Below are 23,071 nucleotides of genomic sequence, written 5' to 3' on the forward strand. Positions count from 1 at the left end.
CTTGGGGAAGGAAGGCCCTGGGCTAATCCTCAGACCTGGCTCATAACAAACTCACTGCAATTTTGATTTCTAGATTGATTACAGATTACTTGCATCAACATATATTTGTGCACTTTTCCTCAAGATTAGAAGTTCTTCAAGTTCCAATATAATATGGAATATTTCATTGTAAGTCACAGGGCTAAATGATGAAGAAGGAAGGAAGAGAAGGGAAATTGCTGTATAGACAGTCCCTCATAGATATAAATTCTCACCATGATCTTTGGGGATTTGATTGAATATCACCAATGTGTAGATGTAAAACTGAGGCTCAGAGTGGTAAAGCAACTAGTCTAAGACAGGATAGAAGTTGAGCTTAATTTAGTCACTAATTAAACTCGCTGGGGGAAACATTAGCCTGGTCTTTGAGGTGGGAGTGGGTTGGCAAGCTTGAGCCTTACATTCTTTGTGGGGGAAATACTAATTAATTGCCCACTTCTGTTTCCAGAGGAAGGATATCCATTAGCTCATCATTCCTGGTCTCCTTCTATTTCCTCATTTCCTACTTTCCTTGGGAGAGAGAAGTGATTTACCTGATTGATGGGCTTGACAGAAGGCACTGAGTTTGCTTATCTCTGTCCTTTCTCGCTTCATTTCCTGGGAGCTAGCTGTCTGCAGCGAGCATGAATTGTGCTCTGCGTCTGTACACCATTTGTTTTCCAGGAGCAGGGCCCCGTAAGGGGATGTTTGTGGGGTTCAGTGCTGCCTGAGAAGGGGTGCAGATGTGCATCTAATTCTGGGGGCCAGCCTCAGGAAAGCCATACGAACTTGACTTATGCCTATATCATAGTTTCCAATGTCAGCTTCATCAGCAAAAATAACGTTTTAGTTTTCTTTTCTGTCTTAATTGGTGGAAAATTTAAGCAAGTAAAGCAAGGGTATCCCTTAAGTTGTTCCTTAAAACAGTGGTTTACTAAGTGTGTTCTGAGACTAGCAGCTTTAGTACCACCTGGGAACTCTTTAGAAATACAACTTCTTAGGACCTACCTCAGACCAACGATCTGCTTTAACAGACTTCTAGAGAATTCTGATGCCTGCAAAAGTATGAGAACCACTGCTATGGACAGGACTGTGAGTCGTGTCTCTTTAGGCTCCATGAGAGTAGGTAAAAAAGAGATGCTCTTTACTATCCAGCTCCAGGCATGAGTGGCTGTAGGATGATTGTTGGGCAGGCACTGATGGTACAGACTGAAAGATGACAGCAGGTTGACACGTCTTCCATCAGTTTTTCCTTCTAGACTGTGATCAGAGTGGTTGCATGATTTTGTTTTGCTTTATTCCTCTTTTCTATTGCTATAACATTTCAGTGTCAAAAAGCTTGGAAGGTTTACTTTCTATTTTACAGATAGCTGAAGAGTAAGATTATTATCTTTCATTCTCATTCCTGAATAAACTGCCAAAAAAGGATGGGAGACAGCACATGTTCAGGGGAAGGGGCGGTAACCCATCCTTCTGGGTAGTTATAGCTGAATTCAGCTGGGAGCAGAACCATCTATGGCAGTGGCTCACAGAAGTGTGAATCCCAACCCTCAGTTTCACTTGAGAACTTTGAAAATGCAAATTCCTGGTCCCACCCTAGACTGCTGAATCACAAACTCTGGGGCAGGGTCCAGCAATCTGTGTTTTAACAAGACTCTCAGGTAGTTTTGATGCACACTAATGTTTGAGACCCTCTGCTGGGGCCTTGTTATTCATAGCATGGTCTGGCACAATAGTGGATGCATCACCTGGGAGCTTGTTAGAAATTCAGATCTCAGGCCCCATGCCAGGCTCACTGACCTAGTCACAATCTGCATTTAACAAAATATTGAAGATTTAGAAACAGTGGTGTAGTCAAGGATGCAGACACCAAATCATGGAACAGGAGAAGTGAACAGGATTTTCATGAAGTTTTCAGCGTAAGCTATGACCATGTAAGTTACAACCTGGGGAATGGTAGCCGGGTGGAAATCTCCTAGGAGGCAGACACCTGTTTCAATCTGGTTGCCCTGGTTAACCTCATGCTAGCTCATTGGCTAACCTTGTTGTGTCAGATACTTGCTTGGCCCTAGACCACCTCCAGGGACTTATTGTGTCTCATTCCACTACATGAAATTTCACCAGCCCCCTTTTTAGATCTGCATTAAATTTCCAGCCAAGATTCTTTTGGAATTCTTCTCACAGCAGGGCAGGCCTCCCTGGATGTCCACAGAAGGTCATTTCTCAGCCCTAACAGGTAGCGCCTGGGATCAGTGAGGACCAAATCAACGCCGAGCATTTAAACATGTGGCTGGAGTGTGAATAAGTAGTTGGAGAAATTGTCAAAAGGTCAGGGAGCAAGTACTAGCTTTGTAACTAGCAAAAGTGCTTGTACGTATTTGGCATTTCACAGAACCTGCAGGCTGAGTTTGATTAGTTATTAAAATTATGGTCAGCCAGTGGGAGAATCATGATAATTGGTATAGGTCATAGATAATCAAAAGTGTCTCTCCCAGTGGGATGAAACCTATTAAAATTTGTTATTTAAATCTCTTTGCCATTTCCACATTCTGCTCACATGCAGAATGACTTGTCCCAGTCTTGGTCTCCAAGGAAGAAAGCAAACATCTTCCATTGTTCTTTGTTTGGTGCTAATTAACATTTTCAAGAGGATTGACTTGGATGTAGCTCTGTATACCCCAAAGCAATCACTCCATTCAACTTCCAGATCATAGCTTTATCTCATTAAAGAATTAGCTTTTAATATTTAGAATGCTTAGGTTATTTCAACTGGTATTTCCAAACTTGTAATCATACACAAATAATCCTCAGCCAATGCCACCAGCACTGAGGGGAGATAGGGCATTTGTGAGAGGGAGATCCCATTATTTCTAGTCTTAGCCCTGTGCTTTGGAATAATCTAACTCCTGTTCCTGAAAGCCAGCCAACCAACACGGACTCATTTAGCAGAACAGGAGAACTGGCATCTACTCCAATGGCTCTGAAACCTGGTGGAACATTGGAATCACTTGGGGAGGTGTTAAAATATTGATGCCTGCCCCTCCCTCCAAAATACTGATTCATTTGGTCTGAGATAGGACCCAGTCATCATTTGTTTTTTAAACAGATTTTGAAATTCTGGTGTCATTGCACAGATTATTTTCTTCTTCTCCACTCAGCCTCCCACATACTTTGCTTTCATCACATCTTTGTCTTGGACTCCTTGACTCCTGAAGTTTCTCAGTGGTCTCTTTACCTTCATTACAAACTTTCCTAGCTGCCCCAACCACCCAATTTCTTTCATATGCTTAAAAAAAATGAAAAAGGAAAGTATATTTGATACAAAACACAAAAAAACCATAAAGAAAAAAACTGAAAAATAACACATAACCCTACCACCCAAGGATAATTATTGAGAACAATTTTATGTATGTGTCTCTCTCCACGTGAAGACATGTTTTATTTACCAAAATTTGTCATAATAAATATACTCTTTTGTACCTTAATTTTTTCCCCAAGCACAACATTATGTAGAGAATACATGACAAGTAATGATTTCTTTTACCATAAGCATGTTGAATGATCAAGGGCGTGCCATCATTGTATGCTCCAAAATTTAGTATACGAGTCCCTTGTTCTTTGGTGTTTATGTATTTTTAATATTTTTACAACTAAAGGCATGCTGGGACAAGCCCCCTTGTTCATATATCAGTGTAAATCTTATAATTCTTAACCACCACTAATGGGCTAGTAGCCATGGGGCATAAAAGACACTGGTAAAAACAAATAAAGCAGTCCATTCTTTCTAGAAACTGAGTCTTCATAAAAGACATGGTTTGAATGCCAAGCTTTTCTGCCCAGAATGGAAAATTCCCTTTGTCCTAACTGGAGAATTTGGGATGCCCAAGGTGCCTATTTCTCACAGGATCCACCAAGCGAAAAGTATTCTGCATGCAATTTCTATCCCTTTACAGCAGCACTTCCCAAACTATCCTGGTGAAGGGCCAGATTTTTGTTTATTTCGTTTTGTTTTACTTCCAATTTTTCATGGTTATATATTTTTGTAAAATAGTATAAAAATGAATTTCTAGAAAAATAAAATAAAAATGACATACAAAATGCAAGGCCCATATATTTTTTATTACTAAATTTGAGTCATAAAATTTCTTTGACAAATTGCCGTAAATATTTTAAGAACTTACTCTCAATCTCTATACTCAATTTCATAGCAGGCCAGTAACTAACAGTTTATAGCTCAGCGCTGATGGACCATAATTTGAGTGGCACTGGTTTAGAGCAAATTCTCAAGGAGATGCATTAGTAACTGAGATAATCCAGTGTTTGAGTGGGGAAAAAAGTTGCCTGGCAAAGGCATAATAGAAGTGCAAAGTCAAAGTAAGTACTTTTGGTAACAGTGAAATGACTAAGTGACAGTGGGGTAAGTCAAGAACAACACTAATAATGTACAGTGCTAGGAAGCACATGACCCACAACTGGAATGATCCAGAGAAGAGAGCCCAAACTCTGCCCAAGGATGACGTGCAAACTCCTGAAGCACTCTGTATTTTTCCAAAAGTGTTCTATTGCTTGACCTAGCAATGGTTTTACAGATTTTCTTCTTAGAAGTACTTATTAAAATGTACTCATAAGTTTTATGCAGTTTTGTATACTTTATAATTTAAAAAGACCTATATAAATAGGCCATGTATGCCTATATGCTAATGCTTGCTAAGGCTATGTGTCACAAATGCTTCCGTATCAGCACAAGCGAATGCAGCTAAATGTTGGAGAATGTACCTTGTAGGTGACTTTCTTATTCAAAAAGTACAGTGTTTGTGTTTAAAATTCCTTTCAACAGCCCTTAAATAAAGGATCTCATACTTATCACCCTTACAAAGGATAAACGACTGATAAAAACAAAGACAGACCAAAGACTCATTTTTACTAGTGAAGGACACAATTTATTATTCTTAAGGGAAAGTTGTCAGGTAAGATGGATCCGAAAGGGCTAATACTGTGTGTGTGTGACGAACATCTAAATGCCGGGGCATAGGGATGGGAAAAGGCATTCCCACCACTCTCCCTCCATCCTTCTCTTATTTATATTTCCATTGCTTAATAAGGGAGAAGGAATGCTCCTTCACTTAACCTTTACTCTAAGATGGCATAGAAAATCATTCAGAACTAGCTATAAGATATTGAGAGTGTATTCTCATTAAGAATATATACACGTGTGTGAGTATAAACACATATATTTTGATTAGCCTAGGAAGTCTTTTGTATGTCTCAACTTGAGTTTCAAGAACAGTGTTTCATTGGTGAGTTAAGCTTTGCTTTTCTGATTTTTAATCATTTTATGCTTAAATGATGAGGGGGCATGAGGCAGCTGGAGAAAGATAATGGCACCTTGTTCTTTAGGACATTCATTCATATTTCCATTTTCCTTTTGTTGTTGGAAAACTCCTTGAGCAGTTTTCTTTGATTCCTTATTCAGAGTTCTAAGTAATAATGTCTCTCCTGGCTCCTTTGAGGTTTGCTCATCAAATACAAAAGAGGAGAGGAGTCTGGACACTTTGTCTAGTATCATTCGCAGGCCCACCCTCCATAGCCCTCCAGAAGCCTTTGTCCTCTTCTCTGCAACCAACTAGGCTCCAGAGAAGTGAAGTCCAGTCGCACAGGCTCCTGAGGAGAGATTGTTCGTGACTAAATTCTGTAGCTATGGGCAGGTCGCTTATCCATTGAGGTTTTAGTTCCCTCGTTTCTTTGATTGATTTTTAAATTGTTTTAAAATTGTTAAAAACTATTTTGATTTTTCTGCTCTGGGAGCTGAGGAAGGAAGGAAAAAAAGAAAGACTGATAACGAGGTCAGAGCAAATGAATGAGTAAATTAGATGCACTTGGCTCAGCAGAAATAGAACCCAGTGGACGAAGCCAGAGAGGATGTGTGCTTTGAACCTCTGGGACATCTATCAAGCTTTGTGTCACCATGGTTATTTTTATTGGCATTTCACGACATTTGGGCAAAGGATCAGAACAAGAGAAAATAGGATGAGAGAAAGGGAAAGAGAAAAGAAATAGAGAATGGGGAAGGCAAGCAATTTTCCACTTCTCTTTGGCCAGTTTCCTGCTGGTAGAAAACAAGGCATAGAAAAGGAAAGAAAATAGAAGTGCAGTGGGAGATGGCACAAAAGCAGCAAAGAACTGACAGCAAGGCACATTGTCAGGGGCTCCATTCTCTCCTGCTCGTCACCAACAAGAAGTCTACAGTGCTTCTAAATCAAGGATTGCAGATCAATCGCTTTGAAAGAACAACAGGTGATACAAATAAGTGAAGCTGGCTCAGAATGAGACAAGAAGGAATAACAGGAATTATGTGAACAGAAGAGCATATTTCCCACGTGCAGGGGCGGCCACCACCCAGCTCCAGAGGCTCCTGAATCCAGTGTTGCCAGATCTTATGATATTTCAAGAGAAACCTCATATGTGGATTTTTATTTAAATGTCCTGATTTTCAAAACATTGTTTAGTTTCTGTGGACACTTGTCTTTATCCCTAACTCTAAAGTAAAAGAGAAAGAACGAAAGAAATGGAGATTAATTCTCACATTAACTCTCCTTCTGTATAGTCAATATTGCCTTATATTGTTTTCCATATACGGACATTTACTTATGGAGATTTAAAAGTTCCTAAAGGACAATCACCATGCCATGTATTTCTTTGTGCTCTATATGCACTCACCCACAAAGACTAGAGTTCAGGTTTGACTAAACAATTCTGTGGCTGAATTAAAATAATCTGGTAATGCATTCCTTTTATTTTTCTCTCCCTAGTGGAACAAAACAAAATCTATTGTTGCTTATGTTTATGTGACAGCCTTTTGTCAACAAAGTAGAAAATGCTGGTATGAAGCAGATGTGACCTCCCTCTGTGTTTTTCTTTTAAAAATGCGAGTTCCCAAGCCTCTCCTTAAAGTCTTGGAAATTTCAGAAGCTGTTTTCAATATATCCCAAAAAGGAATAGCAAGGTGTTTCCATGAGCTAATACAGTTCTGAAATTTACCTCAGTATCAGAATATTCCTGATCAGAGGTCAGCAAATGTTTTCTGTAAAGGGCCAGAAAGGGAACATTTTAGGTTTTGTGGCCTTATGGTCACAGCTACTCAACTCTGCCCTTGTAGCACAAAAGTAGCCATAGAAAAAATATAAACTGATGAGAGTGACTGTGTTCCGATGTAACTTTAGAAAACCAGGCAGCAGACAGGATTTGGCCAGTAAGCCAGAGTTTGCCCACATGAAAAATCACTTTTTAGCTTGCATTGTCTGGATAACTGCTCCTATTTCAAATTTATATTCCAGTGTAGACAGCTGGCTTTATTTAACATTTTCTCCTACTTCCTGCTCAGAATCACCCCCTTTCTGAGCATTACATGCCTATCTTAGTACAGGCCATTCTACTCCTGATACTTGTAAATCATTACACTTTCCAAAGCCAAATTCAACTACAATTCAGTCTTCACTGATTTTGTCTCTCATTTGATTGTTGAAAATAGCTTTCAAATTGCTTTCTCTGTAGCCTCCCACGCCTCCAATATAGTCTGCTTAGATACACTAATTTTTCTTTTTTTTGCAGTTGAAACTATAATCTTGTCACCCTTTGTTCAAACATCTTCTATAACTCCCCATTACCCATAGAAGTAAGGTTGGGACTCCTCAGCAAGGCATGAGCACCATCGGACCATTCCAGCTAAGTGCATATCCAATTATTGATCTCTGTGTATCCCATGCTCAGCTGACGGAGAATCTTCGCACTGTTCTGTGTTTGAGTATGCCAATCCCTCTCTAGATCCTGAACTCTGCTTGGCTAAATCTCTGTTTGCTTCAAGACCAGTTCCGATGCCTCCATCTCCAGGAAGTATCCTAGGTTCCCCTCTGCTGAAGCTATCCTTTCCCGCATCTGTGGTCTGGAACATTGTGTCTTGCTTAAAATACTTATTGTTCTAATATTACCTTCAGTCCTAAACTACCTGAGGGCAAGACTAAAACCCCGTCACCACCACCACCAAGATCTAGACCAGTAACCTTATTCATATGAGACATCATCATCAAAAGCTAATATTTGTCAAGCACTTTCTATGTGGCCCTATAAAATTTCATGTTTTACAAATTTTATGTGTTAAGTCATTTAATCTTTACAACCACATCTTTACAGATGAGCAAACTGAGTTGGTTGTATAATATTGATTTTCTAGGTGAGGAAGCGACACAGAGAGGTCTCAGTAGTTGGTTGCAGAGTTGTCATCCAAACCCAGTGGGTGGCCTGGGAGCCTGAGCTCTGGCTGCTGCCCTGGGCCCTCTCTCAGTATGCTTTTACAGCATTTACATTGTGCAGAATTTGGACTATATCTTGCTTCTTTTCACTTATATAGGTTGTAATAATTGTATCTATTCCTTAATGTCATCTCCCTGGTCAGAATTGTGATGTGTATGATATGGAGCACATTTGTTCAGAAATAAACCCCCAGGAATAGAATTGTTGTTGAAAACTACAATCTGTTCTACAGTATTCTACTTGATTATTACTAAAATAGTTTTGTTTTTTCAAGATTTGAAAATCCCATCTTACCTGCCTTTACTCCTGTTCTTAACTTTACGGGTTAAATTCAGTTTTTCTATTCTCATCCAATATTCAGGTTTGGGAATGAAAAAATTGTTTTTAAATGTTAAAGCAAATTCTACTTTTCCATGGTCCTCTCCTGTTCATCTAGAAACTCACAACATGGTGTTGCTCTCTTCCTGGAGAAGGGTGAGGCATCGCTAGTAAGTATCCCAGAAGCCATCTATAACTATGGGCTGAGTTTTGCCATGTTTCTAAACACAAATCTGCTGAATTTGGGGCAATATTAATTCTCTGCATTTGATGAATCATGCCATGGCACAAAGACCTCAAGAGCAAGCGCCAAAAAAATCCACTGGGAGACTCAGCATGCTTGTCTTGATTTGTATGTCATTGGACTGGGTAAGTTGAGGTCCGGGTATGCCTTCCATGGCAAAATAATCTTTTCTTTTGGTGGTGGCTAAAGCCCTCTTTTTTTCCTTTCCCTTTGACCTTGGGCCGCTTGTGCCTCAGACTTTCTCTTAATACTTCAGTAGGTACTGAGAGGCGTCCAGAATTAATAATGAGTGATAAGGGGATGCTGTTGAGAAGTGCATCAGTTTCCTAGGGCTGCTGTAACAAAGGAGAAGAGACCAGGTGACTTAAAGCAACAGAAATTTATTCTCTCACTCCTCCAAAGGATAGACGACCGAAATCAATGTGTCAGCGGGGCCGGGCTCTCTCTGAAGCCTCTAGGGGAGGATCATTCCTTGCCTCTTCCACTTTCCGGTGGCTTCAGTTGTTCTTTGGCTTGTGGCAGCATAACTGCCATCTCTGCCTCTGTCTTTATGTGACCATCTTCTCCCTGTGTGTCTCTGTCTTCACACCGTGTTCTCCGCTTTTCATAAGAACACCAGTCATATTCATTAGGGCCCACCCTAATGAGCTCATCTGAATTTGGTTACATCTGCAAAGACTATTTCCCAATAAGGTCTCATTCACAGGTGCACAACTTTTGGGGGGACACAAATCAACATATAACAAGGGGTTAGACTCCTCTCCTCCCCTTTTTCCTGCCCCCAGAGGCCAAGATGAGGGAAGAGAAGTGGACTGTCCTCCAGGAATTGCAAGCATGAGTCCCGAGTGCTCACTACTCCTTCTCCCTTGACACTCTCTTAAAGCCTTCAGCACCAATCCTGTGCTCCCCCTATTTTTCCCTTCTGGCCTTTGCTACTGCCCAGAAATCACCTCGAACTGTGAGAATAATTATGGAAAGGGGCTTAGATTACCCTTATTCCTTCTGAAACCGGATGCTCTTCTGCTGTGCTTGGATCAGGTTAAAAAGGTTACAGATGCCTGGAAGGTAGCTTCTGTAGATAGACAGAGGAGTTCAGACTTTGCAATCAAGGAAAACTGGATTCCTATCTAAATCTTCTATTTATACTCAATAATTCTTGCCTATTTGAGCTTCAGCTTCTTTATAATATAAAACTGAAGATAAAATAAAATTATAGAATTATTGTAATGCTAAAAATGCATATATAAAGCAGCTGGTACCTAGGTGTCCCTTAGTAAATTAGCTTTTTAATTTGGAACTCTGTAAATTCTTAAAAATTTGGAGCTCTGAACAATTTTCCCAAATTTAGATTATGCAAGATGATCAGATAGAGTCATGAAGTCTATGGAGTCTATAGTGCAGGCATAGTATATGCTACAGAAACCAGCCCATGAAGGATATAGACCCCGCATTTAAACAACTGACCTAAGACCAAACTTTTGGATGACAACCTGATCACTCCTTTGATAAAGGTCCTGATTAATTTATGGGAAGCCCATTGTCATAGTCTGTCTCTACATCATGCCTTCAAAAATATGATGTATTTTCTTTAGATATATCACTTAGAGTATTTGGTTACAGGCAATAGAAATGCATTCTGGTTTAAAACGAAAAGCAAATTTACTTGAAGGAAGGGAGTAGCTCATAGAAGCGGACGAATTGTTGAACAACTTGATCATAGAAAGGATGGGGACAGGATATCTCTGGATATCTAGGCAGCAAGAATAGATGTACATCCTGGGGCTGGCCCCGTGGCCGAGTGGTTAAGTTCGCGCTCTCCGCTGCAGGCGGCCCAGTGTTTCGTCGGTTCGAATCCTGGGCGCGGACATGGCACTGCTCGTCAGACCACGCTGAGGCAGCGTCCCACGTGCCACAACTAGAGGAACCCACAACGAAGAATACACAACTATGTACCGGGGGGCTTTGGGGAGAAAAAGGAAAAAATAAAATCTTAAAAAAAAAAATACTTTAAATAAAAAAAAAAAAAAGAATAGATGTACATCCAAATCATGATGAATGAATAACCTGGTGCCATTTTGGCTCCAAAGACATATACTGAGATGAGATAGTCTGATTTTGAGCCAGCACTCCCCCACCCTTTATCCTAGGACCGCAGGGTGCTTAACTTGACAGTCTCAATAGGCCTGCATGCATTGAGAAGAAGTTCCCCAAAGGACAATCTAAATGTTAGCATTAGAAGGATGTAAAGGAATGCCTGGCAGGTAAAATTGACAAACGTCTACAGTGTTGTCATTTTAAGAGCAGAAATTTACCTTGACTTTCAATTGTCATTCATACGAATAATCAAATGTATCACTTGAATGAATGATGGCTTGCCTTGTTCCTAAAAGGACTGATGAATAGATGGGAAAGGTAGTGAAAGGGATGTTAGGAAAGAAAGACTTCTGCACCTAAATCTCTCAAAGAATTTCTCCTGTGAAAATTCATTTACTTTGATTTGTGTACAATTTCCTAATATGTAGAAAACCTTTTGTAACATGGCAACCATTTATCAGATGTTGACAACAGATTGTTACTTTGATATTTTAATCCTGTTGGCAAACTGAGATCCTGAAACCTCAAATTAGGAAACAGGGAAACTTAACTTGGCATGAATTGAAGGGGAGACTATATTTCTAAGGACCTAAGGCGGGTACTGTGGGAGATCCCTATCTTGCATTAGGATAGGTGAGGGCTGCAGGGGTGGGCTCTTGGGCCTCCACAAGGCACCCTGAACATCTCACATATACAGAAGGAAGAAGACTCAGAAGAAGAGAGAGAAAGAAATAGTGGAGAGATCCCAGGACAATGATCACAAGCACTAACGAGTCTGTGTCTCCTTATCGGAGGTCACGGATATGTGCTTCAAGGGCAGAGCAGCCACTGAAAGGGCCAGGGGTCACTGGGCAGTTACTGGTCCTTCTCCTTTCCCATTTAGTCCAGCTCAAATGTTCTACCCCACATTTCTACTGCTTTTATTTTACAGATAAGGAATCTGAGGTTCAAAAAAATTTAACTCACTTTGAAGTCCATACAGCTAACTGGTAGTGGAACAAGGATTCTAGCACAAGCCATCCAGCTCAAGTTCCCCCTTTAACCCTGTGCTATGTTGCCACTCTGTTTCTCAGTCTTCATTTTTTCCCGCTGGGGGTGGAATAAACAGTTTGTCCCTTATTAAGCCATTTAAGCAATCAACTGAGGAGCTATATGTTTTGGGGGGGTAGCATAGCAGTGAGAAGGGGAGCGGGGGGTAAAGAGCTTCCAAGCCTTCTTGCAATCATCTAGGCAGGTGGCCTGCTCATGGAAGAGAAAAGTCTTCAGCTTTGCGGTTTTAATTCTTGCTATGTGCCAAGCACTGTGTTGGGTGCTTTTACGTATTTTATCTCATTCTATTCTCACAAAAGCTTTGCCAGGTGAGTAAAAGAATCTGTGTCATATTGCTGAGGAAACAGGTTTAAGTGTCTTGCCCAAGGTCACAGAGCTTGTCCTTGACAGGGCTGAGAGCAGAACCCATGTCACTTGATTCCCAGTCTCATGCTTTTTGCACTGCTCTGTGCTGTCCTTTGGGGCTTTGGTAATTTCAAGTCACCAGGTGACTTTCTTGGATGCCAGCCTTTTGAAATAAGAGCACACAGATCTCTGGATTTCCTGGGATGGGAATAAGGATGCCTCCTATTGATCGTATCTCTCCACTGTTTCTCCTTGAAGTCTCACAGATTTCCCTTTCCATCAAGCTTTCTTTACAAATAGGGCTTAGGAAAGGCTGGAGGGATGTTTATCTGTCAGGTAGATTTCTCTCCACTGCAGAAATGTTAGCCTTTTCACAGACCACTGCATCTTTCCTTAAACACTTGTAGTAAACCGAAAGATGTCTTCTGGGAGCAGACTGATGGAGGAGATACCTGTACGCATTCTTCAATCAGACACAAGTTCAGGCCACAGTCATGACCTTCCGTCTAGCTCAGGAGAGGACAAGGTCTGATTGAATTTTTCCTTCTCCATGGAGACTTGTCTGATTAAATTCCAATGAGTTGAGTTGGATAAGCCGATAACAACTAATATCTAGCATATTATAAGCACCTGTCCTCGTCACCACTATGAATAGAAAATAACAAGACTATTTTGCTTTATTTTTTTTCAGTTTGCAACAATTCCTAAAGACCATAACCATTTCTTCTCTACTATTTCCTATTTATCTCACATCTATTGCTTTTGTTAAACAATGTAGATGGCAACAATTATGGAAGGTACATTCATACAAGCTTCCATGTTCTTTGTAATGTTTAACACAGTTACTGTGCATTTAGAAAGAACTCAGCAAACACATATTGATTGAAAGATTAACTCACTAGATAGTTAAGCAGCCCAGGGTCATTGTTAAATATAATCTTGAAAAGTCTAGGAGTCTCTCAAGGCCTGACTATTTCCATACCATAACAAAAATACAGGTTACTAGAAATAGGCAAACTGCACCAAAATGTTTAGGCTTTATTTTCTCACTTCGCACCACGTAGCACACAGCCCAAAGCAAGAGGAAATTTGCATCTTCCTTGCAAATCATTTACATCCCCACTTCTGTCCAAGTGAAATAAAGGGGAAAGTAAACTTGACCCAAATTATCAGCACTGGCTATTTTTGAAATTTCATTAACCAAATAATTCGCTCTGAACTTTTCTGACTTTATAGACTGTCTTTCATGAAATCAAACATTTAATTTTATTTTTCTAAATACTATCCAATTATTTGGCATCATTAAAATACATTCAAGTGATTATTCAACTTTTCCTTGGACTTTTTGTCCTGGATGAATGTTCATTCATTCATTCGTACATTCATTCATCAGATGTTTTTTGAAGAGCAATATTAAGCTAGGAACCATGCTAGGCAGTGGGGCTGCAGGATAAATATGACAGTTTTTGCAACTGATAAGTTCTGAATTTAGCCAGACATGTAGATAGATTCATCATAATATTATGCAACTGTGATGAGGCAGGAGCACGCTCGTAGGGAAAAAGTCTATTCGCAAGTAGATCTAGAGAAGTTTTGGGAGGTGGCTATGTCTGTGGGAGTGAACCTTGAGAAAATTCCCCTTTAAAGTCCTAATGGCCCCTCATAATCACTCTAATTAATGATTTTTTATCTATCTTAGGAAAAGTTAATTAACAAAATGTTAATTATGAGCAAGATTTGTGTGCTCCTTTCTCAGAAATTCAGATTTTACATTTTGGAACTCAAATACCTGCAGAGTTCCTCTTGGAAGTTACCATGAAAGATTATGAAAGAGCCAGGATATTTTCCCCTTTGATGTCGATGCCTGGTTATAAGCAAAATCCTCTTTCACCCTCACAAAAAGCTAATTTGCTTGGACATTAAATTAAAAAAACAAACTTGTAAATGGAGGGATGGAACCAGTGTAGATAAAAATCAGTATGTTTATTATCTCTTAGAACAGAGAAAGAAAAGACAGTGAAAACTATCTCAAAGATTTTTACGTGACCTGGAGTCTTGAAACTTCTGGAGTCTTGCTTATTTTAAGGAAACCAAAATAGGGTTAGCCCAAAGCAAAAATTCACCCCTGCCTTTTTGCAAGTACTGAAAACTCTCTGGTATCCAAACCTCAAAATGTTATCAAACTGGGTGTCATTATGTAAGAGATCTATATTTTTTCTGAGACAGAGCTCTTGTTCTTTTGTTATTGTTGTCATTGTTGGTTTTGGATAACAATAAAAATACATACAAGGATGTGCTTTTCTGGATTGAATTGTGTCTCCCACAAATTCTTACGCTGAAGCCCTAACCCAAAGTACCTCATAAGGTGACTGTTTTTGGAGATAGGGTCTTTAAAGAAGTAATTAAGTTTAAATGAGGTTGTTAAGGTGGATCCTAATCCAATCTAACTGATGTCTTTATAAGAAGAGGAAGAGATACCAAGGACGGGCATGCACAGAGAAAAGGCTATGTGAGGACACAGAGAGAAGATGGCCATCTGTAGGCCAAGGAGAGAGGCCTCAGAAGACGTCAGACCTGCTGACACATTGATCTTGGACTCCTAGCCTCAAGAAATATGGGAACTTAAGTATGTGTTGTTTATGTCACACAGTCTGTGGTATCTTGTTATATCAGCTCTAGCAAGCAATGCATGTGCCACACCACAAAGATTACTATTTCTATCTGCTCCACATAATAGCAAGAACTGAGAGGTAAAATATTTTAGGAAACTTTCTTGGGCATTTTCTTGTGATAATCCTGCCTGCATCTTGGAAGAGATTGGCTTAATAAATTGATATTTCTAACATGTGATATCACAAGGCCTTGTCCATGTATCTCAATAAATAATTGAAATAAGTTGTTTCTATGGAGGAAATAGTTGCAACCTGATCTTTCTCTGGAATGATTATGTTTGCTACTCTATAATAATTCTATTTGAAAATGGCAAAAGCTAGTCTTTCTGGCCAGAAATAAGAAAACAAAAATTGTTGCTGGATATCATCACTATCTGTCACCTAAAATATAAAGGAGAGAGTCAGACAGCCTTCTGCCATTTCTGGAGAAAGGAATGACCAATTCATGTCTGCAAGGCTCTGTTGTGGATAAACTTTTTCCCCCTCCCTTTCTGTTCCTCCTGAAACTGGAAGTCTTATCAGCTCAGGCATTTGAAACAAAAGAACAAAACCTCTCTAACAAAAGGCTGAGAAACCAGAGCTGGAAATACATGCTATTATTTGATATTATGAGGAGTAGGAGATAAAGAAGTCTTGTTTTTCATTGATTCCTGTCTCTTCATATTATGTTCTAAATGTTTTGATAAAGAACCACTTAATTAATTTGGACCTGGCCAAAAAAAATAACAGTATCACCAATCTTAGCCAAAGATCCAAAATCAAGTAGGAAATATAATCACCTACTGATGTTGAGGAGAGATGGAACAGCACAGCATGAGCAGAAGAATGGAGAAGGATTGAGATGTTTGCTGTGAAGAAAAAGAGAGGAGACCAGGACACAAATGAAAAGACTATGCAGAGACAGAAAGGGTCCAACTGAAGATGGGAGCAAAATTTGTAGTGACCCTAAGCCAACCTTAAGGCTTCTTCATACCATCTCCTTTCCCCGCCCCTGCCGCCTACCTTCAAGCAATTGCCATGTCCTGTCCTTTTTAGTGCCTTAATAGCTCTCGGATGTGTGGCCTTCCCTCCTTTCTTGCTGCCACTATTTCAGACCATATTCTCTAGCATGGAGGCAGTGACACAGCAGGTAAGAGCAGAAATTGAGTTCATACCCTGACTGCAACACTTACCAGTTGTTTGATTTGGGGCAAATTACTTAAACTTCCTAACAGTAATTTTTCTTCTCTGAGCAATATGGGTATAACCTGCCTTATAACATTATTGTAAAGATTAAATGGGGTTCATGTAAAATACTTAGCATATACTAAAAGTAAACAATTAACTGTTATTATCAGCTATCATATAGGACTATACTAAAAAACAAGCAAGAAAAATTAAAGCATTCTTCCCTCACGCCTTGCCCCTTTTCAATCCACAGTATATCCTGTAACCAGAATGAGCTTTGTAAAATACAAATTATACTGAGTCACTCTTCTGCTGACAACCGTTAACTGGCTCACCATCACCATCAACATAAATAACAAACTCCTTGGCAACATAAACAAAATCCTTCTTGATCTGGCCCCAGCTTACAACCCTAACATGATCTTTCCCCATTTCACTCTCCCCTGCTCCCTCTACTCTGTGCTGAAACCGTATTAATCCATTTGGCCCATCAAATTTGTTGTATTCTGGCTTCCTTTCAGAGTTTAGCATCTGCCACTGACTAGAACGCTTCTCTCTCTCCCTCCCATTCCCTTAGCCTAGGACTCAGCTTAGAGACTACTTCCCTGAAGAAGCCTTTCCTGACCTCGATATTAAGGTCAGCTATCTCTCTTATGTCCCACACTACTGAATTGTAGTTGCCTGTTAAATGGTCTGTTTTTTCACTTGGAATATAAACTTGAAGAAGTCTACAACTAAGCCTTCTGGCCTTCCAAGCTTCTGGCATTGAGGAGCACTCAACCATGACAGCTATTATTAGGAAGAATAGCACAAATAGCACAAAATATCACTGTTAATCAGTGATCACAAAGACAAAATATTTCCCAGGACCAAGGCATTCTTGGAAATTTGATTCTACTGAACTAAATCCTAATAAATGACATTAACATACCTATGAAAAAGAAAATGCCAACTGAGCGGGGAAGTTTACTATAGAACATGGACAAATCAGTCAGAGAAGCAGAATACGCACTGTCTAGGATAGTAATGCTGCGACTCACAAACACAAATAGCAAGTTTGTTTGACAAGTCTATCCCCACAGCAGAGATGGATGCATTAGGATATTAAAATCCCCAGCTAACTTCTTACGATCTGACAATGTTCATCAAGCAGATTTGTAATTTTAATTTGATTCTCCATTTAGATTCTCCAAGAAGACTACATGTGGATCAGACTCTGGCTGGCTCTTTACTTCTGTTGCTCATAACAAAGTGAAAAAAAATTGGCATAATACGTTATATTGATATGAGTCTCTTGTGGCTTTGGTTAAAAAGAGACCATCTCTGAGGGACTGATCAAGTCTGGATACCATGCCAAAATAAATTTGTGGATCTGCCAGATTAAGGTGGATCCTTGAAAATTTGAGGCCACATCAAAGGACTTCCCCTCCTAAGGTCCTCTGAGAGTGGCCAGCTGACACTTTGAGTGTTTTGTCTGTGGTCCTGCTCTCTGTGATTGTGTTCTTTTATTTGGTAGAATAATGGTCCCATTAACTACTATCCACTGTAAAACCACACAATTAATTAATAAAACAGAAATGAATTTGTCTGGACTAGACTTTAGTAGATGCCCATTAAAGTGGCAAAATTACTTCTTCTAAGAGTTCTTGTGCCTTTTAAGTGTAATTGACTTTTCGCCTCCAGCTTTTTTTTCTGTTTGGACAATTAGCTTGCATTATATTTTTATTATGCATTTATTCTGAGAACAATTAAAATCATTTTTAAGTTTTCTTTCCCATTGTATTAAGGAAATAAGTTCTAAACGTTTCTGATAGAGAAAACTACTTTAAAATAAAGTTATGTTCCTGAAGATTTCTGTGCTATTGACACGTGGGGAGACATTCAAATGATGTGGGGTAAAAACCTAGTTTCCTCCTACATTTTTCACTGATTGTTCTTTTGAGGGATTACTTTGTTTCAGGTTACCCTTCTTTGCCCACCCTTGCTACTTAAGCTATTTAAAGCTTAAAGCTATAAATAAGACCACATAATTGGTAAATTCTACAGCAAGGCAGTGTGTGAGGATTTGCCCCACACATCGAAATATGGATAATAACAGGTGTCTCAACACCTACCCCTTTGTTCTCAGAGTTGAATGTGCATCAGAATCACCTGGAAGGCTTGGAAAGCCCAGATTTCTAAAACTTACCCCTAGAACTTCTGATCAGTAGGTCTGAGGTGGGGCCAGAAAAATAGCATTTCTTATAAATCATCAGGTGATTCTGATGCTGCGGGTCTGGAGACCACATTTTGGGCCTTTACTTTTTATTTCTGATGGAAAGAAATTTGACCAAAGGTCAGAAACTGTCTAGAGCCTCACTCTTAGTTCCGGTAAGCTTCTGGGTTCATTGCATCCTTGGAGGTGAAAACTATCCACAACTGGGTCCATAAGCCAAACTCCCAAACATGCTTGGAGGTTTCAAGGCTGCATTTTACCAACAATCATTTCATCTTTAGCTATAAACTTCTATCTGCAGCTTATAACCTACAAAATGGCTTATTCTCTCTGCAGGTTTCCTTGGAGCTGTACTCTCTATTCAGTAAGCAGTGCTGCCACCTTCTGATTGGCCATTGAAAATGTGTATTAAAAAGTTTTCCTTTTGTTCAATGTATTATGTACTCAGCAAGTATTTATTTTAATGTTCTTTTCTTCATGAATTCCTTTTCTCCCTTAGGCCTCTTATTTCAAATGGCACTTATCGTTTCCTGTTAGCACATTTCTTTACAAAGCCCTTGTGCTGTAATCACAGCTCTTCAGAGTTTATAAACTCTGTCCCAGTGAAACCTCCCTCCTTTTATGGGTCATGTGGCAAAGAAAATTACCGAAGATTAGAAAGTTTCTTGTGAGTTGGTTTGTTTTCAAAGACTGTTTCAAAAGAGACTTCCAAACCCCAGAGCACAACGTCTTTTTGTAAAACTCGTTAAAAAAAAATCCTCTTGTTTTAGCTATTCATAGCCACTCAACAGCGATTTTGCCTCAAAACCCCCCCCCATCTGATATTTTGTAGAACCCAACTATATTGAATAGAATGTTGGGAGCGTACTTTCTTTCAGATGGAGTAATAGACTACTGGAGCTTGTTGGAAGTACAGTAGACTAGTAGAGATTGTTGGAATCATGAGAATCTAATTGAATCCCGTGAAATTAACTTATAGAGAAAGGTCAAATGCTGGCTCAAGGTCACGCATATTTGCTGTTGGAGCTGGGACTCTCTTCAAACACACTTCACCTCTTTGGACAGGCCAAGCCTCAATGGTCCAAAGTCCATCTCTGGACCCTTTTTGCATCCAAAGGAATGATAGACTATAGGCGACCAAGCCTGGTTCATGTACTCAAGCCCGTGACCAAGGGTCAAGTGTTCTAACCACGTGGTGGAAAAGTCGTGCCTTTAAAAACAACTGAGGCTCAGGATAAACTAGTTCTCCTGGGTTCACATAAGCAGAAAAATGAGTAGTTGGGGCTTCGACTAGGTTTTGACTCTAAAGCCCTGGAGCTTTCAATCCTCCACTGCCCCTAGTTAGAAGTGTAGGTATGGCATAAACACACGGTCTTGAGGGAAAAGGGATGATTTTCTCCATCTCCTCCTCATGACACTTCTAACATGATGAGGGGGTCATGATCCTTCTCCCTGCCTGCCTCCCACCTCATCATCCCTCCACTTTAGTGGATTATTAGCCACTAAGTCTATCAGGAGACTGTTCAATGCTAAGCCTGTTCCACACTGTCTTCTCAGACTCTTAAGAAGAAGGTAGAGAAGAGAGGAAAGAGAAGATGAAAAGCTGACTCCTATTTATACAATTGCCTCTTCTGTTTTAGCAGAAACAACCTCTTTGATCATGGGCAAATTAAGCTCTGTGTCTCAGTTTCACTATCTGAAATTGGATATCAGTTCTTGATCACAGGATTGGTGTGATAATTAGGTGATGATTTATAAGGAAATGCTGATCACAGTGACCGACAGACAATAGACACTCAATAAATAGTGACTCTCATTGTGACTATTGTTATTATTAGCATTATCACCTCAAAAAAAGGTGTTCAGAGCCTGACAAGGTCCTATCTGTGTAGTACCTTCTTAGAAGTATGTCTGGTCCTTCTTTGTAAGAGTACTTTACTACACAAACCCTGAATAATTTGGACAAAAAGCCTGATTGAATTTGTGTAACCATCAGGAAACAATTTGTTGATTTTCCTAAAAATTAATTTTTGATTGAAATCATCCATTAGAAAAAATATCTTTAAAAATGTCCTGTGTCCATTTGCAAAGCCAATAGTGGCCAGTGGTTTGGGCGCCATGTTAGCACAGGAATAGGGCCTGCCACTTAACTTCTCTTAGGACTCCTCTTATTTTTATTCTTTAAAAACAACATACTGGATCATACATGACATCCAATCCTGCCTTATTAACTAGAAACTAAATGAGCATTCGAGAAATTTAATTGGAAGTGATACTCAGAATGTTAATAAGCCCCTGGTCTGGAGGGAGATTGATGTTCCCAGCTGCAAACCCAGCCCGGAGGAAGAGTCTCTGAAGACCTTGTCACCAGAGGCAGTCTAAGCTTCTCTTTGCTGCTGCGGTCTTCCTCGCAGGCTCACTTCCATCGGCTCTCCCAGCAGTCCACCTGTTCCCCAAATTCCTGCTTAATCAGTCTTCCCCAGAGGGGCCCCTGCCTACTGGCTCCACAGCAAACCAAGCACCAGGCCAACAGTGCACTGTTGCTATTAGGAATGAAAAACAAACAGTTTCTCTGAGAGAGATTTTAAGTAAATGAAAAGAATGATGCTGGGAATATGGGAGTTCAAACATTTGAATCCCTTCCTATTCCATGCAGAAAATCTAGAAAACCATACATGTCGTCTGCTCTAAGAAAGAGCGCCTTTCTGAAAACATGCACAAAGATGGACTATGCATTATTCAAACCATGTTTGCATACATTATAAGGAAGGTTTCCATTCCAAGAGTCTAATAATATTTGAGAATCCTAATCATACTTTTATCTTTGAGCATATCTTTTTATGAAGTATTTCCAAGAATACAAGCATATTCTTGAATTTTTCTTCATCCTTCACAATTCAAAACACAGGTGACCTGCTTAAATCTAAAGGATGTCCTGTTGAGGCTAAAGCATTGCTATTTGACATGTCCAGTGACTTTCATTATTGTTTCTGACAAATATACGTTTCTGTATGTTTTTTTTCTATTTTATGATTGAAACCAAAAATAATTTAAAGCAAAAAATAAAGCAAAGTAAAATTTTCTAGTAGTTACAGAAACAAACATTTCAGTACATTCAAAATGGAGATAATGATGAAATAGAACTACCGATTGGAAGGTAGTGCTGCCAAGTCTAGCTTAGGTTTATTCATCAGTGGCTTTTGGAAACTTGCATTTGGCCTACAAAAGAGGGGTTAAAAGTGTCATCCCAAAACAGATAAAATTGTGAGTTGTGTGAAAAGTTGAGGAAGTCAGTATTTAAAAGCACAAACTGCTCCCCATTGCTGCTTGCTCTGGGGTCTGAACATCTATTTAAGGAATCACTGACTTCTCTGAGGCACTTGGGTACCAGGTTTCGCTTTTCCCAACTGAACTGGAGAAAGACTTTTGCTGAAATCATTTCTGTTCAATTATACACTGGGCCTCTTAAAAAGTAAAAAGAAGATTTTATTCTTCCTTATCATTTTGGTTTAGGAGAAGCAAGGAAGTGTAATACAGTAGTTATGAGCACGTATTCTGGGGAATGACTGCCGTTGGGTCAAACGTCTTCAACACTCACTAACCAGGCAAAAAAGCCTTGAAAGTAGTTTCTTCTTCTGTGAAGAGAATAATAATATCTATTCCTGAAGACTGCTTTAAGGATTAAGTGTGGGGGATCAGAGTTTTCCATCCTAAATCGTGTTCCTTTGGCTTGATTATTTTTAAGAACAAAAGACTCAGAAAGAAACTTTGACCTTCCCTCTAACTGCCTAAAAATATTTCCGTTAGAAGGCCTGTCCCAGGAAGGATGAACCACCATAGATAATGCTAGGTGTGGTAGACAGGACAACACCTAGCAAGGCCCATTTTCTCAAAGTTCTCTCTTGGGTCCCATTGTCTATAGGTGGGCTAGCAAACATTTGTTTACCAAACATTTGCTTTTCCATCTCCATGTAAGTTGCCTTCCTCCCCTTTGAAGTCCCAAACCACTACCCCAACACCCTCCTTTGTCTTTAGCTGAAGATGTTATTTAAGGTGGTGGCTTCAGCCATTTTGGTGAGTTACTCAGTTTTCCTGTGTTTCTCCGATGTATACAAGTTATTATATTTGTTTGACTTTCTCTTGTTATTCTGTCTAGTGTCAATTTAATTCTTAGACCAGCCAGAAGAACCCAGAGGGTAGTGGAATATGCCTTCCTCTCCTACATAAGTAATATATATAAAAACATCTAGTGCAGCATATCTGTCACATAGTAATGCTCAGTAAATGTTAGCCATCTTTATCATCTTCATTATCATCCTATCATCAGATACTTTGGATGCCATGGGGAGGAGATCAGACTTTCTTCTACAGGGGATGTGGAGTTACTAAAGGAGTAATTGTGTCACTATATGTGGCCTTTGAATCCTAGAAACTGTGTGAAAGATGGATCTAAGGGAGGTAAGACTGGAGGTAGGAAGATTACAAGCAGGCTATTCATCTAATTTGGGTAGGAGAGAGCTTGATGCAAAGCAAGAGCTGCAGGGATAGAGAGGGGTATGAAATGAATTCGAGAAGTATGCAGGATCAAAATGGGAAAAACTTGGTAAGAGTCTGGATGTTGACAATAAGGCAGAAGGAGGA

General features: G+C 39.6%; 1 protein-coding gene and 1 pseudogene across 1 annotated transcript in view; one reads left to right on the top strand and one right to left on the bottom strand.

Annotated features, from left to right (window-relative positions):
• The window catches only part of DPP10 (dipeptidyl peptidase like 10), a 1,237,611-nt gene that overhangs the window by 943,188 nt on the left and 271,352 nt on the right, over positions 1-23,071 (bottom strand). The window lies entirely within an intron of this gene.
• Positions 4,466-4,566, top strand: LOC123285398 (U6 spliceosomal RNA; annotated as a pseudogene).

This window comes from Equus asinus, chromosome 4 (assembly GCF_041296235.1).
Source record: "Equus asinus isolate D_3611 breed Donkey chromosome 4, EquAss-T2T_v2, whole genome shotgun sequence".
In the NCBI taxonomy this organism is placed as follows: Eukaryota; Metazoa; Chordata; class Mammalia; order Perissodactyla; family Equidae; genus Equus; species Equus asinus.